Below are 16,187 nucleotides of genomic sequence, written 5' to 3' on the forward strand. Positions count from 1 at the left end.
TCTTGATCTTGGCTCAGGTCATGATTTCATGGTCATGAATTCGAGCAATGCATTGGGCTCCATGATGGGTATGGAGCCTACCTAAAAATAAATGGGGCACCTGGGAGTGTCAGTTAGTTAAGCATCTGCCTTCGGCTCAGGTCATGATCTCAGGGTCCTGTGATTGAGCCCCATGTCCGGCTCTCTGCTCAGCGGGGTGTCTGCTTCTCCCTCTCCCTCTGTGCATGCTCTCTCTTGCAAATAAATAAATAAAATATTTTTAAAAAATAATTATTATTTTAAAAGAAAGCATTTAAAAATTAAAAAATAAAAGAAGGATGTAATTTCCTTTTTCAAATATCACTAACCTCTGTTACAGGCATTGGAGATATTTCAGGGAACAGAATAAACAAAAACTCTACTCTTGTAGAACTTACATCCTAATGGAGGTTAAATGAGTAAAATGTGTAATGCATTGAATAGTAATAAATGCTTTTTAGCCTGTGTTGTTCCTGATTTTATTTATTTTTTAATTTATTTATTTTTATTTAAATTCAATTAACATATAATGTATTATTGCTTTCAGAGGTAGAGGTCAGTGATTCATCAGTCTTACATAATACCCAGTGCTCATTACATCACGTGCCCTCCTTAATGTCCATCACGTAGTTACCCCATCCATGAATAGTGATAAATAATAAGAAGAAAAAACATAAAGCAAGGTGGGGAGATGTGAAATGTCAGAGAGCTGCTGAAATTTTGATAGGGTATCCTGGGAAGGCCTCATGGAGAAGGGTCTTTTGAGTGAACATCTAAAGGAAATGAGGGAGCCAGCCATGTAGTTATTTGAAGGAAGGGGGAAGAGCAAATGCAAAGGCCCTGAGGCAGGAGCATGCCTGACACAAGCAACAACAGTATGGAGCGAATGCAATTACGGGGAGAGTGACAGGAGATGAGTTAGATCAGTGAAGCCCTAGTGATCATCATAAGGACTTTGGCTTTTTTCTCCAGCTGAGACAAGAACCACTGGACAGGGCCAAATGCTACAGAACCAGATAGGAGCCTATTTTAATAAGTCTAGAAAAGATGGTAGCCTGAACTAGGATGGCAAGAAGTGGTCAGATTCTGGACATATTTTGAAGGTGCAGCCAATAGGATTTGCTGACAGGTTGGACTTGGGTGTGAAGGAAAGATGAGTCAAGGATGGCGCCCTGAGTTCCAGGCTGGCATCTGGAAGGATAGCATTGTCATAACTGGGATGGGGGAGGATGAGGATCTCAGCTTTGGATTCATTCTGATTGAGATGACCATTAGACTTTCCAGTGGAGATGACAAGTGGCAGTTGGATCTCCGAGTCTGGAGTCCAGGGGGGGGGGGGGGGGGGGGGGGCTGGGGATATAAGTTGGGGAGCAGTGGCTTGTGGATGGTATGTAAAGCCACATGATGGGGTGAGTCTGCCATGGAGTGAGCAGAGGAAGAAAAGAGGAGAGAACCAGCAGCCTTGGACAGGGCCCCAACCCTTTTCCTGGAAGAATATGTCTGGTACCCATGGGTCTGGAGAAAAATGTCCCCTAGGGGGCAGTCAAAGCCAATTTGAGGATGAGGAACTGCTCTGTACATCCTAGAAACGGCCGCTGGGTGGTGGTGGGATGCCCCTCAGCTTAGAGGACGGCGACGGTGGCAGCTCCATCCCGAAACCAAGCACTGGGCATCTCAGGTCTGAGTCCTAGGTGTCTTCCCTACACATTCAGGGAACCGTAGATAAGGACGGTTGTCCTGCCCAATTGCCATGTCCTACTTTTTCTGTCCAATAGGTCAGCAAGCCCAGATCATCTCAAAGGGCTCTTTCCCTCAGACCCTCTCTGAGTCTGGAATATGGGCTGAATGCTTCTGCACTGAGGATGTCACACCTCATCTGTCATTCTTTCCTGCAACTTACAGTTTGATAAGCTACTAGTAAATAACTATTCATTGATGCCAATTCCAAGCCTGGGGCCTTGAACACCTTCACTCCAGAAAAACCCTGAGGCAGGTATAATCATCTCCTTTTATAGATGAGAAAGCCAAAATCCAGAGAGATGAAGGGACCTGTTCAGGCGACGTGATGGCCCAAGCATGGGAGTGCCTGTCATACCACGAGATATGGAGTGGAAAGTGGCCGCCCTAAAGGCAACCACAGGAAGAACTCTGGCAGGTAGAGGGACAGACAAGGCAACTCAATATGATGAATTAACATCAGTACAATTGCCAGTAAGTCAGAACTCATGCAAAGGACATCCTGAAGTTATCTTGAATTATCCATGGGCAGTAGCCAATGGCCTAATAATTTGGTGCCCCAAATGGAAAAATAGATAGCTGTCTAATAAACAATCAGTATGGAGAAAACCAACATGGGAGAACATACATCAGGTTTGACCGTCTAACGTAACAGGGGATCATGTCTCAGCACCTAGAAAGGTAAAACTCAAGAAGCAAAATACAATTAGAAAGTAGAGAAATTAACGGGAAAGATAACGTCAAAAATGGTTAATTGACAATATTCTAGCTAGGTGGGGTCCCCAAACAAATGGACAGTTGGGCACAAACCCATCAGTGAAACGATGAGGGAGAGAGGTGGTCCTAAAACAGCACATACTGAAACATTGTCAAATCGGTCACCCTTTCTCTGTGTCAGTTGACAACAGAAAAAAAAAGGGGTAGAGTCTCTCCTTCGCTCCCTTGTGGTGTATCCAATAAACTTGTAGCTCCTTTGTTCTGCCTCCAGTGAATTCTTTCACCACCCGCACCACCAGCTTCCACCTGCTTGAGTCGCCCCAGATCTGGGGGCCCCCCATCCAATCGTGAGAGAGAAGGACAGTATGCTCTTTTTAAATCTTAAAAAGAGCTAGCAGAAGATGCATCTGGTAGACAGAAGATGCTGAAGCCATGACTGGGTCACCAGGAGACCAGAAATGGCTGCGGTGGGTACTTCTCGGGACTGGGGTTTACACAGGCACACAGACACCTACAGTATTGATGAAGCGCCCCCCCCCACCCCCTTCCCCTCCAGGCCACAGAATCAAACCAGGAAACAAACTTTACAGTAAGGCCATGGGTCTAGGCCAGTAAGAAGAAAATCTGATGCCTCATAATCTGACAGCAGCAGGAATGGTAAAAAGTATAACAGGTTACTAAGGAAACACCTAAATCCAGCCTGGGGTGAAATAAATAGAAAATGGAACAGTGTTCTGGCAGAATAAATTGTCCAAATTACATAATAAACAACTGTCCTGACAGCCTAGAGCTGTGCAAACAGCCAAAATACAGTCCTACAGGGGCACGTGGCTGGCTCGGTCAGTAGAGCATGCGATTCTTGATCTCAGGGTCACGAGTTTGAGTCCCATGCTGGGGGTAGAGATTACTTTAAAAAAAAAAAAAAAAGAGGTGCCTGGGTGGCTTAGTCAGTTAAGCATCTGATCCTTGATCTCAGCTCAGGTCTTGATTGAAGGGTCCTGAGTTCAAGTCCCACGTTGGGCTCTGTGCTAGGTGTGGAGCCTACTTAAAAAAAAAAAATAAAGAGACAATGGATGGGGGCGCCTGGGTGGCTCAGTTGATTAAGCAACTGCCTTCGGCTTAGGTCATGATCCTGGAGTCCCGGGATCGAGTCCCGCATCGGGCTCCCTGCTCAGTAGGGAGTCTGCTTCTCCCTCTGATCCTCCCCCCTCTAATGCTCTCTCTCTCTGTCTCATTCTCTCTCTCAAATAAATAAAATCTTTAAAAAAAAAAAAAAAAGAGGCAATGGATGGAGCTATGTCTCTGTCTTCCTGCTTGGCAAGACTCTGTGCCATGGACATTTAATGGGACTCTTAATATAACCCCAGTGATTGGATACATTGCAACATTACCAAATACTTAAGGAATATGCTTGTTTGCTATGATTCTGATACTGATTCAGGTCTGTGGTAGCAGAGGTGTGACCGAATCAGGGTGTGAACTGTAGGGCAGATGTGTTTGTAAATGATGTCTCAATTCTGGACACAGCTTCTTCTTTTTTTTTTTTTAAGTAAAATCTACCCACAATGTGGGGCTTGAACTCATGACCTCAAGACCAAGAGTCACGTGCTCTACCAGCCAAGCCAGGCCGACACCCATGCCACAGCTTATTGATTTCAGTTTTTTTTTTTTTTAAGATTTTATTTATTTATTTGACAGAGAGAGACACAGCGAGAGAGAGGGAACACAAGCAGGGGGAGTGGGAGAGGGAGAAGCAGGCTTCCCGCAGAGCAGGGAGCCGGATGCGGGACTCGACCCCAGGACCCTGGGATCACGACCTGAGCCGAAGGCAGACGCTTAACGACTGAGCCACCCAGGCGCCCCTTGATTCCAGTTTTTAAAGGCTGCCTGCATCTCACTGAGGGCCAGCTCACATCTTTAACAGTGTCGGAATATTTGTGTTCCCCTTGTATTTCTGTAAAACCTATAGTCCAATGGTGAGGTGGCAAGAGCCAGTACGTAAAGTAATCGTACTAAGGATCAACATATTAGGGCTTGCTAAATTGCCCATAACCAATCAGAGCAAGAGTGTGAACAGCAACATACAAAAAGCATGGTTATAAACAGTCTCACGGGTTGGATAGTGTCCACCCAAAATCCATGCCCCTCCCACCCAAAATCTCAGAATGTGACTTTATTTGGAAATAAGATCTTTCCAGATGTCATGAATTTAGATGAGATACAGGATTAGGGTGGGCCCTAACCTCAATGACCAGTGTCCTTGTAAGAGGAGAAGCCACACAGAGACATACACAGAGGAAAGATGGAGGCAGAGCCAAGGAACGTTAGGAGCCACCCGGAGGACGGAAAAGGCCAGGTAAAAGCCTTCCTCGGAGCCTTCAAGGGGTGCGTAGCTGTGCAGGTAGCTTGATTTTGGACTTTCAGACTCCAGGACTGTGCATGAGTAAGTTTATTGTTTGAAGACACCCAGTTTGTAGTAATTTATTATAGCATCCCTAGGGGAAGAATATGCACAGAAAGGGAGGTCTCCATTATAAGATTCCTGACCCTGATGCCCCTTGCTCCCACCCACAGCAAGAATGCACACTGGGGCACCTGGGTTAAGCATCCGACTCTTGGTTTGGGCTCAGGTCATGATCTCACGGTCGTGGGATCGAGCCCCACGTTGGGCTTTCGTGCTCAGCAGAGTTTGCTTGAGATTCTCTCTCTCTCTCTGCCCCCCCACCCCACTCTTGTGCGTGCTCTCTCTCAAATAAATCTTTTAAAAAGTGCATACTGTCCTCTCTCATAGATGAATGGGGGGCCCCAGATGTGGGGCAACTCAATCAGGTGGAAGCTGGTAGTGTGGGTGGTGATAGAATCGCTGGAGGCAGAACAAAGGAGCTAGAAGTTTATTGGATACACCACAAGGGAGCCGAGGAGAGACTCTGCAAATGAGGCAGTGGGTGGGGGCTGTTTCTAAAGAGGAAAGGTGAGGAGGTAAGGCACCTTACGGAATTTTCCCTTTTTTGGTAACTGTGCCTGGTTGTAAGTAGCCCATTGGTCAGTTAGGGCCTATGGATGTTTTGAGGTAGGTCCTCCAATGGGCCTTTCTGTATTCAGGCAGGGGTCACTGTGGGCCCTTCCTACATTCCATTGCTCAAGCCTGTTGACTAAAAGCGGCTTCAGGGCGCCTGGGTGGCTCAGTCGTTAAGTGTCTGCCTTTGGCTCGGGTCATGGTCCCAGGGTCCTGGGATCGAGCCCCACGTCGGGCTCCCTGCTCATCAGGGAGTCAGCTTCTCCCTTTCCCTCTGCCCCTCCCCACCACTCATGCTCTCTCTAGCTCCCCCCACCTCGAGTAAATTAAAAAAAAAAAAACCAGTAATCCTTATTTAAACTGATGCACATTCATTATTTAGCAAGTATTTCTTAAGCATCTACTACTATGTGCTAGGCGCTGTTCTGGGTGCCAGGAACATAGCAATGAACAAGGCAGTAAGGTTCCTACTCCTGAAGGGCTGACAATTGAGGAAGACCTCAATGAGCAAGTAAACAAGATCAAAATGAACACAATCTTTTTTTTTAAGTTTATTAATTTGAGTAATCTCTATACCCAACGTGGGATTCCAACTCATGACTCCGAGATCAAGAGATGCACGCTCTTCTGACTGAGCCAGCCAGGCTCCTTGAACGCAATCACTTTATTTAGAGAGAGCGAGCACACGAGCTGGGTGGGGAAGCAGAGGGAGAGGGAGAGAATCCCAAGCAGACTCCCCATTGAGCACGGAGCCTGACGTGGGGCTCGATCTCACGACCCTGAGATCGTGACCTGAGCCCAAACCGAGTCTGACATTTAACAGACTGAGCCATCCAGGCACCCCCCACCCCCAACACAATCACTTCAGATATTGTGATAAGTGTTAGGAGAAAAACAGGGATGTGATAGTGGGGTGTGAAAGGAGGTCTACTCTTGACAGGCTGGTCAGGGAGGTCTTCCCTGTGAAGGTAACATTTGAACTGAGATCTGAAGGAGCTGGGGAAGAGCATTACTAGCAGAAGAACAGCAATTGCAAAGGCCCTGAGGCAGAAAAGTACTTGGATACTGTGGCTAATTCACAGTGAATGAGGGAACAAACAATAATATAAGGTTGAAGTTAGGAGTGGCCAGATCATGAAGGGCCCTTAGTTTTAGTTTCCTTTTGTTAGAACCAGGGCGCAGGGGCACAAGAGCATCTGGTTCCAGGGGGGCCCAGAGAGATCAAGTTCAGCACTCACCACTGACAAAATTTTTCCAATTTTAGTATATGTGCTGCCGAAGCGAGCACTCACCACTGACAAAATCTAAAAGCAGATACACAAGTGGTGTTGAAATGAGAAAGGATTTCCGTGAGCCTGACACCGGGAAGACAGCAGACTGGTGTCTCAAAGACTGTCTCTCAAGTGCCGAAACTACTTCTAGGTTTATATAAAGAAAATGTGAGACAAAGGTCAGGTAGGTACGTGCAGGTGGGCAGTGAGGGTCAGATCAATCATGCGGTCCATCACTCCGGTCTTGCTGGCTCGGGGCAGTCCTTGTTGCTTGAGGGGGTAGTTTTGGCTCACATCAGGGGATGCTTTGCCTGCGGGGTCTTTTGTCTGAGTTAAGAGATAAGCTGGAAAGAACTTAATCAATTAGAAAGTACAGACAGAGGTCAAAATGGAGGTAGTCCTCTTTCATTACTACTGTAATTCCCACACTTAGCAGCTTCGAACAGTTTATGATTCTGGAGGTCAGATGTCTGGAGAGACTTTCTTTGAACTAAAATCAAGGTGTTGGCAGGGCTGCATTCCTTGTGGGTACTCCAGGAGAGAATCCATTTCCTTGCCTTTCCCAGCTTCTAAAGGGTGCCTGCATTTCTTGGCTTGTGACTCCTTCTTCTACCTTCATAGTCAGCTGGGTAACTTCTTCTCTGGCTCTGACCATTCTGCCTCCCTCTTATAAAGACCCTTGTGGGAGCACCTGGGTGGCTCAGTCGGTTAAGCCTCTGCCTTCGGCTCGGGTTGTTACAAATAACAAAAGACAACTTTTGTTGATCCCAGGGTTCTGGAATCGAGCCCTGCATCGGGTTCCCTGCTCAGTGGGGAGCCTGCTTCTCCCTTTCCTGCTCCCCCTGCTTGTGCTCTCTTTCTCTTTCAAATAAATAAATAAAATATTAAAAAAAAAAAAAAGAGCCTTGTGGTTACATGGGGCCTATTCAGGTAATCCAGGATAATTTCCCCATTTTAAGATCTTTAACTAAATCTCATCTGCAAAGTCCCTTTTGCCACATAAGGTGACATATTCACAAATTTTGGGAATAGAACATGGGCATTTGTCTTACTCGGTTAGGGCTTCCATAACAAAAAAACCATACTAAAATAGAATAAAAATAAACAAAATACTATAGACTGTGTGGCTTATCAACAACAAATGTATTCCTTACAGTTCTAGAGGCTGGGAAGTTCAAGTTCAAAGTGCTCATAGATTTGGTCTGGTGAGAACTCATTTCCTGGTTCATAGAAAGCGGTCTTCTCAGTGTCCTCACGTTGGTGGAAGGGGCAAGGGAGCTCTCTGGAGTCTCTTATGATGAGTGTTAATCCCATTCATAAGGGTTCCTCCCTCATGATCTAAGAACCCCCAAAGGCCCCCACCTCCAAATACCATCACACTGGGCATTAGGATTTAACATGTGAATTTTGGGGAAATTAAAACACTCAGGATATGGCAAGGGTTTGGGGGAGGGCATTATTCTGCCTACTATAGCCCTATAGGTCATGAAAAGGAGTTTAGATTTTATTTAAGTTGTGAAAGGATGACAAAATGGAGTGACATAATCTGATTTATGTTTATATTTCTTTTTTTTTAATTGACTGATAGAGAAGTGGGCCCAGGACAAAGGCCGGCAAAACCTCAGCTGTGATGCTGTGATTCATAAGAAATACATGTTCCTCCAGGCCTCCCACAGTTCCTAAACCCTTGGAATTTCCTAAGTAATTAGAGTGATAAAGTTGTCTTTTGTTATTTGTAACAAGCCCCTTCCAACCACACCTGACTTTATGTTAATGAGGTGTCTTTGGAAAGCCCCTGGGTCACCAAAGAATGGGGACTGGTTGCCAGGCAAACAAATCATGATTGGAGGGCTGGAATTATCATCCACACCCCCATCCCCCCCACCTCTAGGGAGTGGAGATAGAGATCAATCATCAATGGCCAATGATTTAATCAACCCTGGTTGTGTAATGAAACCTCCATAAAAACCTAAAAGGGTGGGGTCCAGAGAACTTCTGGGCTGGTGAACAGTGGAGTTGCTGGGAGCATTGTGCGTCCAGGGAGGGTATGGAAGCCCTGTGCCCCTTCTTACATCCCTTGTCCTACGCCCCTCTTCTCTCTGGCTGTTCCCAAGTTACATCCTTTTCTAATAAACTGGTAATTAGTAGGTAGAATGTTTTCCTGAGTTCTGTGAGCTGCTCTAGCAAATCAATCAAACCTGAGGAGGGGGTGATGGGCACCTCAGACTTATAGCCAGTTGATCAGAAACACAGGTGAGAACCTGGATTTGCAATTGGTGTCTGAACGGGTGTGTGTGTACAGTCTTGAAGGACTGAACCCTTAACCTGTGTGATCTGGTACAATCTCCAGGTAAATAGTGACAGAATTGGGTTAAATCTGTAGGACATCCCGCTGGTATCACAGAATTGCTGGATGTTTGGAAAACCCATACATCTGGTGTGAGAAGTGAAGTACTGTCATGTAGAGGAGACCCATGGGAACATGTTTTTATTTTACACTACCATTTAGGAAACCGGTAGACGAGGAGGCAGCAGCAAAGAAGACTGAGAAGGAGCCGCAACTCAGGGAAGTGGAAAACCAGGAGAAGATACTGCCTACAAACCAAGAGAAGGACATTTCAAGATGGCAGGAGTGGTGACTGCAGCGAGCTGAGGACTGAGAGAAGACTTCTGGATTAGGTAACATGGAAGCCATGCTAACCTTGATAAAAGCAGTGGTAGAGGAGTGGTAAGGACATAGGCCAGATAGGAGTTGGTTGAAGAGTAAATAGAAGATGAGTTAAATCGGGGTGCCTGGGTGGCACAGTTGGTTAAGCAATTAACTAGTGATATCAGCTTAGGTCAAGATCACATGGGTCGTGGGCTCAAGCCCCAGGTCCAGCTCCCCACTGAGTGGAGAGTCTACTTGAGATTCTCTCTCTCCCTCTCCCCCTCCTCCTGCCATGCATGCTCTCTCTAAAATAAATAAATCTTTAAAAAAAAATGATTTAAGTCAAGAGAGTATAGTCCTAGGCTTGTCCACTAGAGTAGCCACTCCCACATGTGGCTAATGAGCCCCTGGATGAGGCAAGTTTAAACTAAGATGAGTTGCAACTGTAAAATGCACACCAGATTTCCAAATAGATGTGAAAAATGTATTTCATTAATATTTTAAATATTGATTTCATGTGGAAATGTACATATTTTGGATATATTGGGTTAAATATATTAAAATTAACTTCACCTCTTTTTATTTTATTTTTTTAAAGATTTATCTAGAGAGAGAGCGCACATGTGAGAGGAAGTGTGAAAGGAGGGGCAGAGGGAGACGATCCCCAGCAAAGTGCGCTGAGCTCTGAGCCCAATGTGGAGCTCAATCTCAAGACCCTGATATCATGACCTGAGCCAAAACTGAGTCAGACACTTAACCAACTGAGCCACCTAGGTGCCCCAGATTCTCCTTATATCTAACAGTTGTTCCTTCTGGACCTTCTTTCTAGGGTCCTTCCCCTGTTCCCAAAACTTACTAGGTGAAGGGGCAAGCCATGTGACTATGCAGAAGAGAGTTCCAGGAAAAGGAAGCAGCAAGTGCAAAGGTCCTGAGGCGGAAGTCTGCTGGGGTAGTTGTGCACAGGGAGGAAGAAGGCAGTGTTGTTGGAGCAAAGTTGGGGGAAGAGAGAGTGGTAGGAAACAAGGTCTAGGCAGTAAGGTGCAGAGGAGAGGGCCTTTGTCATTTATTCCGAGGCAGCAGGAAGTTTAGGAGGTTTTTAAGCCAAGGAATGTCCATCTGGTTTACATGCAGACTACAAAGAGGCAAGGGTGAAACTTGGAGACCAGTTAGGAAGCTTCTGCGATACCAGGATAGTAATGGCAACTGCAGAGTGGTTGTATTTTGTATATATTTTAAAGGCACAGTTGACAGGATTTGTGAAAGGACTAGATAGGGATGTAAGAGAAAGGTTAAACCTGCCTCTAAAGTTTCTGGCAAGATAGAGTTGCCATCTGCTGAGATGGTAAAGTTTTAGAAGGATATTTTGGGGCAACTGGAAGTAGAATAAGGCTAGGTTTTGGACCTGTGAAGGGCAGAAGACCTATTGCATATTGGAGATGCCAAGTAAGCAGTAGGAGATACATAAATTTGGCATTTTAGGAGTAAGGTCAAGTCTGGAGATACGAATTTGGCAGTCATCAACCCACAGCTTGTATTTAAAGCCACAGGAGATCAGATCATCAAGGGAGTAAATGTATTAGAGGAGAGGTCCAAGGACAACCCTATGCCACTCAAGTTTACAGGTTAGAGAGAACGAACCAACAAAGGACACTAAAAAAGAATGACCAGTGAACCATGAGAAAAGCATGATGTCTTGCAACTTAAGGACAGGTACCAGGGCAGAGAGTGAAAAATGGGTGAAATGCTTTGAATAGGTCAAGCAAAATCAAGTGTGACTTACACTGGATTTCACAGTGTGACCTTCATATGAGTAGTTTTGGGGGTGATAGAGGCAGCAGCCTGATTTGGAATGGGCTTGACAGGGATAGAAAGAGGGGAACTGCAGAAAAGTATGACGACTCTTTCCAGTTTTGCTATAAAAGGGAGCAGAGAAATGGGCCAGTAGCTTGAGGGGGATGTGGGAGTCAAGAGAGTGTTAAACTGGGGAGAAATCACAGCATATTTGAATGCTGATGAGAATCATCCAGTGGAGATGGAAAAACTCATAGCACAGGACAATATATCCTGCAAGACTCAGATTCATGTCTGCTGTGCTGGCATGCATGTCCCTGATGCATCTGAAACTGCTTAAAAGCATAAAGTTGAATAAAAGTCAAAATGGCTGCATTAATGCTTCAGCAAAGCTCAATTCTGGGGCGCCTGGGTGGCTCAGTTGTTTAAGCGACTGCCTTCCGCTCAGGTCATGATCCCAGGGTCCTGGGATTGAGCCCCGCATCGGCTCCCTGCTCAGCCAGGAGACTGCTTCTCCCTCTCCCTCTGCCTGCCGCTACCCATGCTTGTGCTCTCTCTCTGTGTCAAATAAATAAATAAAATCTTAAAAAAAAAAAGCTCAATTTTAAAGTAACCCTTTTCCTCTCTTCCGCAAACCTCCCCTCCTCCCTTACCACCCTGAAGACAGGATGAAGGAGGCTGGCAGCACAACACAATTCCTTTCAAACCCAAGTAGATCCTGTATTTCCCTGTAAAACCCCCCAGCCCCTTCCTCCGGGGGGTGGGGGGTGGGGGCTTGCATTTCTTTTTTTTTAAAGATTTTATTTATTTGAGAGAGAGAAAATGAGCGGGGGAGGGAGGGGAGGTACGGAGGGAGAAGGACAAGCAGACTCCCCACAGAGCTCAGAGCTTGCCATGGGGATCTGCGTAGGGCTTGATTCCAGGACCCCGGCACCATGACCTTGAAGTCAGACATTCAACCTGCTGAGCCATACAGGCGCCTGGAGGGCTCGCAGTTTTTGAAGGCCATAGCCTGCTGTGGGGCCTCCTTTACCTGGCAAAGCAATAAAGCTATTGTTCCTCTTTATCCCCAACTCTGTCTTCCTGTTCTATTTTGGTTCGGAATCATGGAGGTCGTTTTTCGTTTTTCGACAACACACCTAAAATGCAATACAGCTGACCCTTGAACTGTGTGGGTCCACTTATACTTTTTTGGATAAATACAGTACAGTACTGTAAATGTATTTTTCTCTTCCTTATGATTTTCTTAGTAACATTTTTTCTCTAGTTTAAGAATAGAGTAAAAAAAATACAGTCTATAATACATAGAACATACAAAATGCGTTAATTGTTATCAGTAAGGCTTCTGGTCAAGAGCAGGCTATCAATAGTTAAGTTTTTGGGGAGTCAAAAAGTTATACCCAGAATTTCCACATCACTGGGGGGTCAAGGTACAGCACATGGTTCAAGGGTCTACTGTATATTAAAAATTGAAATCATCATGTCCCTTCCAAACCTGCTGCTGCTTCTTTAGTTCTTTCTCACTAGGTAGAAACTCTTACCCAAGTTAGAAAACTGCACATAGCAGTGACCACATGGTGAATAATATCACAATTTCATCGTGTGCCAAGTGAAACAATGTCAAAGATAGTTGTAAGCACCGAGGAAAGGGCTGTGACCCAGACTAGAAGGTCAAGTAACACAAAGGTGAGTAGACACTGATTAGACCAACATCGTCAAGTTGTAGCAATTCCATGTCCTACATACCTTTCAAATTTGTCTTCTCATGTCATATCTATCATGAAATAGGACTACCTACATTTTCTTTCTTTTTTTAAAGATTTTATTTATTTATTTGAAAGAGAAAGAATGAGAGACAGAGAGCATGAGCGGGAAGAGGGCCAGAGGGAGAAGCAGACCCCCTGCTGAGCAGGGAGCCTGATGCGGGACTCGATCCCGGGACTCCAGGATCATGACCTGAGCTGAAGGCAGTCGCTTAACCAACTGAGCCACCCAGGCGCCCAGGACTACCTACATTTTGACCTCAGTCTGTACTTAAGTTTTTCTTTCCAGCTTATTTCTTAACTCAGGGAAAAGACCCCGCAGGCAAAGCATCCCCTGATGTGAGCCAAAACTACCCCCTCAAGCAACAAGGACTGCCCTGAGCCAGCAAGACCGGAGTGATTGACCACATGATTGATCTGACTTTCACTGCCCACCTGAATGTACCTGACCTTTGTCCCACATTTTCATTACATAAACCTAGATGTATTTTCAGCACTTGGGAGACAGTTTTTGAGATGCTAGTCCACGGTGTCCCCCCAGTGTTGGCTTCATTGAGATAAATTCCTTTCTTGTTTCACCACCACTCATGTCTCTGCCTTTGGATTTTATCAGTGGTGAGTGGCTGCACCTGCTCTGTTTGGGACCCCCAGAGCCAGGTGCTTTGACACCCCACCCAGGTGAGAAGTACATTTCCCCAGTTGAGGCCTTCATTATCTCTGACCTGTCCTACTTCGTAAGAGGTTTGTCTGCTTTTGACCTTGACCCGGACTGAGGAAGCCATACAAAATGCAAATCTCCACTGTATCTTTATCAGCTTTAAACCTCTCAAGGAATCTCTCAGATAAAGATAAATCTCTTTATCTCAGATAAAGATAAATCTCAGATAAGGATAAATCTCTCATGGCTTACCCTCTCACCTCTCCCTGTCTCAGAATTTTTCTCACACCAAGAAGTTTTTATTTTTTAAGATCATATATATTTTTTATTTTATTATGTTATGTTAATCATCATACATTACATCATTAGTTTTTTTGTTTTTTTAATTTTATTTATTTATTTGAGACAGAGAGAATGAGAGGGAGGAGGGTCAGAGGGAGAAGCAGACTCCCTGCCGAGCAGGGAGCCCGATGCGGGACTCGATCCCGGGACTCCAGGATCATGACCTGAGCCGAAGGCAGTCGCCTAACCAACTGAGCCACCCAGGCGCCCCTACATCATTAGTTTTTGATGTACTGTTCCATGATTCATTGTTTGTGTATAACACCCAGTGCTCCATTCAATACGTGCCCTCTTTAATACCCATCACCAGGCTAACCCATCCCCCCACCCCCTCCCCTCTGGAACCCTCAGTTTGTTTCTCAGAGTCCACAGTCTCTCATGGTTCGTCTCCCCCTCCAATTTCCCCCCCTTCATTTTTCCCTTCCTACTATTTTCTTCCTTTTTCTCTTTTTTTTAAACATATAATGTATTATTTGTTTCAGAGGTACAGGTCTGGGATTCATCAGTCTTACACAATTCACAGCACTCACCATAGCACATACCCTCCCCAAAGTCTTATCACCCCGCCACCCATACCTCCCACCCCCCACCACTCCAGCAACCCTGTTTGTTTCCTGAGATTAAGAATTCCTCTTATCAGTGAGATCATATGATACATGTCTTTCTCTGATTGACTTATTTCACTTAGCATAATACCCTCTAGTTTCAACCACGTCATTGCAAATGGCAAGATTTCGTGGGGTTTTTTTGATGGCTGCATAATATTCCACACCACATCTTTATCCATTCATCTGTTGATGGACATCTTGGCTCTTTCCATAGTTTGGCTATTGTGGACATTGCGGCTATAAACATTGGGGTGCACGTACCCCTTCGGATCACTACACTTGTATCTTTGGGGTAAATACCCACTAGTGCAATTGCTGGGTCATAGGGTAGCTCTATTTTCAACTTTTTGAGGAACCTCCATACTGTTTTCCAGAGTGGCTGCACCAGCTTGCATTCCCACCAACAGTGTAGGAGGGTTCCCCTTTCTCCGCATTCTTGCCAACATCTGTTGTTTCCTGACTTGTTAATTCAGTAAAGTGGCAGGGTATAAAAATCAATGCACAGAAATCAGTGGCATTTATATACACCAACAAGACAGAAGAAAGAGAAATTAAGGAGTCGATTTCAATTGCAATTGCAATTTACAATTGCACCCAAAACCATAAGATACCTAGGAATAAAGCTAACCAAAGAGGCAAAGAATCTGTACTCAGAAAACTATAAAATACTCATGAAAGAAATTGAGGAAGACACAAAGAAATGGAAAAAACGTTCCATGCTCATGGATTGGAAGAACAAATATTGTGAAGATGTCAATGCTACTTAGAGCAATCTACACATTTAATGCAATCCCTATCAAAATACCATCCACTTTTTTCAAAGAAATGGAACAAATAATCCTAAAATTTGTATGGAACCAGAAAAGACCCCGAATAGCCAGAGGAATGTTGAAAAAGAAAAGCAAAGCTGGTGGCCTCACAATTCCAGACTTCAAGCTCTATTACAAAGCTGTCATCATCAAGACAGTATGGTACTGGCACAAAAACAGACACATAGATCAATGGAACAGAACAGAGAGCCCAGGAATGGACCCTCAACTCTATGGTCAACTATTCTTTGACAAAGCAGGAAAGAATGTCCAATGTAAAAAAGACAGTCTCTTCAACAAATGGTGTTGGGAAAACTAGAGAGCCACATGCAAAAGAACAAAAAGATTTTATTTATTTATTTGACAGCGCGAGCACAAGCAGGGGCAGCAGGAGCGGGAGAAGCAGGCTCCCCACTAAGCAAGGAGTCTGATGCGGGACTTGATTCCAGGACCCTGGAATCACGACCTGAGCCAAAGGCAGGTGCTTAACCATCTGAGCCACCCAGGTGCCCCACACCAAGAAGTTTCTAATGTGCCTTTCCTCCTCGCGGTTCCTTTAGTCTGTAATGCTGCCTTTTTTTTCTCTCCTGGCTAAGTTCTACTCATCTTTTAAAGATGTGCTTAGAAATAACCTCTTATGGTAAGCCTTTTTCCAAGTACTGCAAACCTTCCAAGGCTGGGAAGGGTATCTTTGTGTTTCTACCGCTCTCCCCTCACCCACCCCCAATGGCGGGGACCACGTCTTATCTTCGTCATGTTTTCAGCAAATATTTGTCTAATGACTAGCACACTTTAAGCATCAAGTCC

Source organism: Mirounga leonina, unplaced genomic scaffold, assembly GCF_011800145.1.
Source record: "Mirounga leonina isolate KUSES-001 unplaced genomic scaffold, KU_Mleo_1.0 Mir_173, whole genome shotgun sequence".
NCBI classification, from domain to species: Eukaryota; Metazoa; Chordata; class Mammalia; order Carnivora; family Phocidae; genus Mirounga; species Mirounga leonina.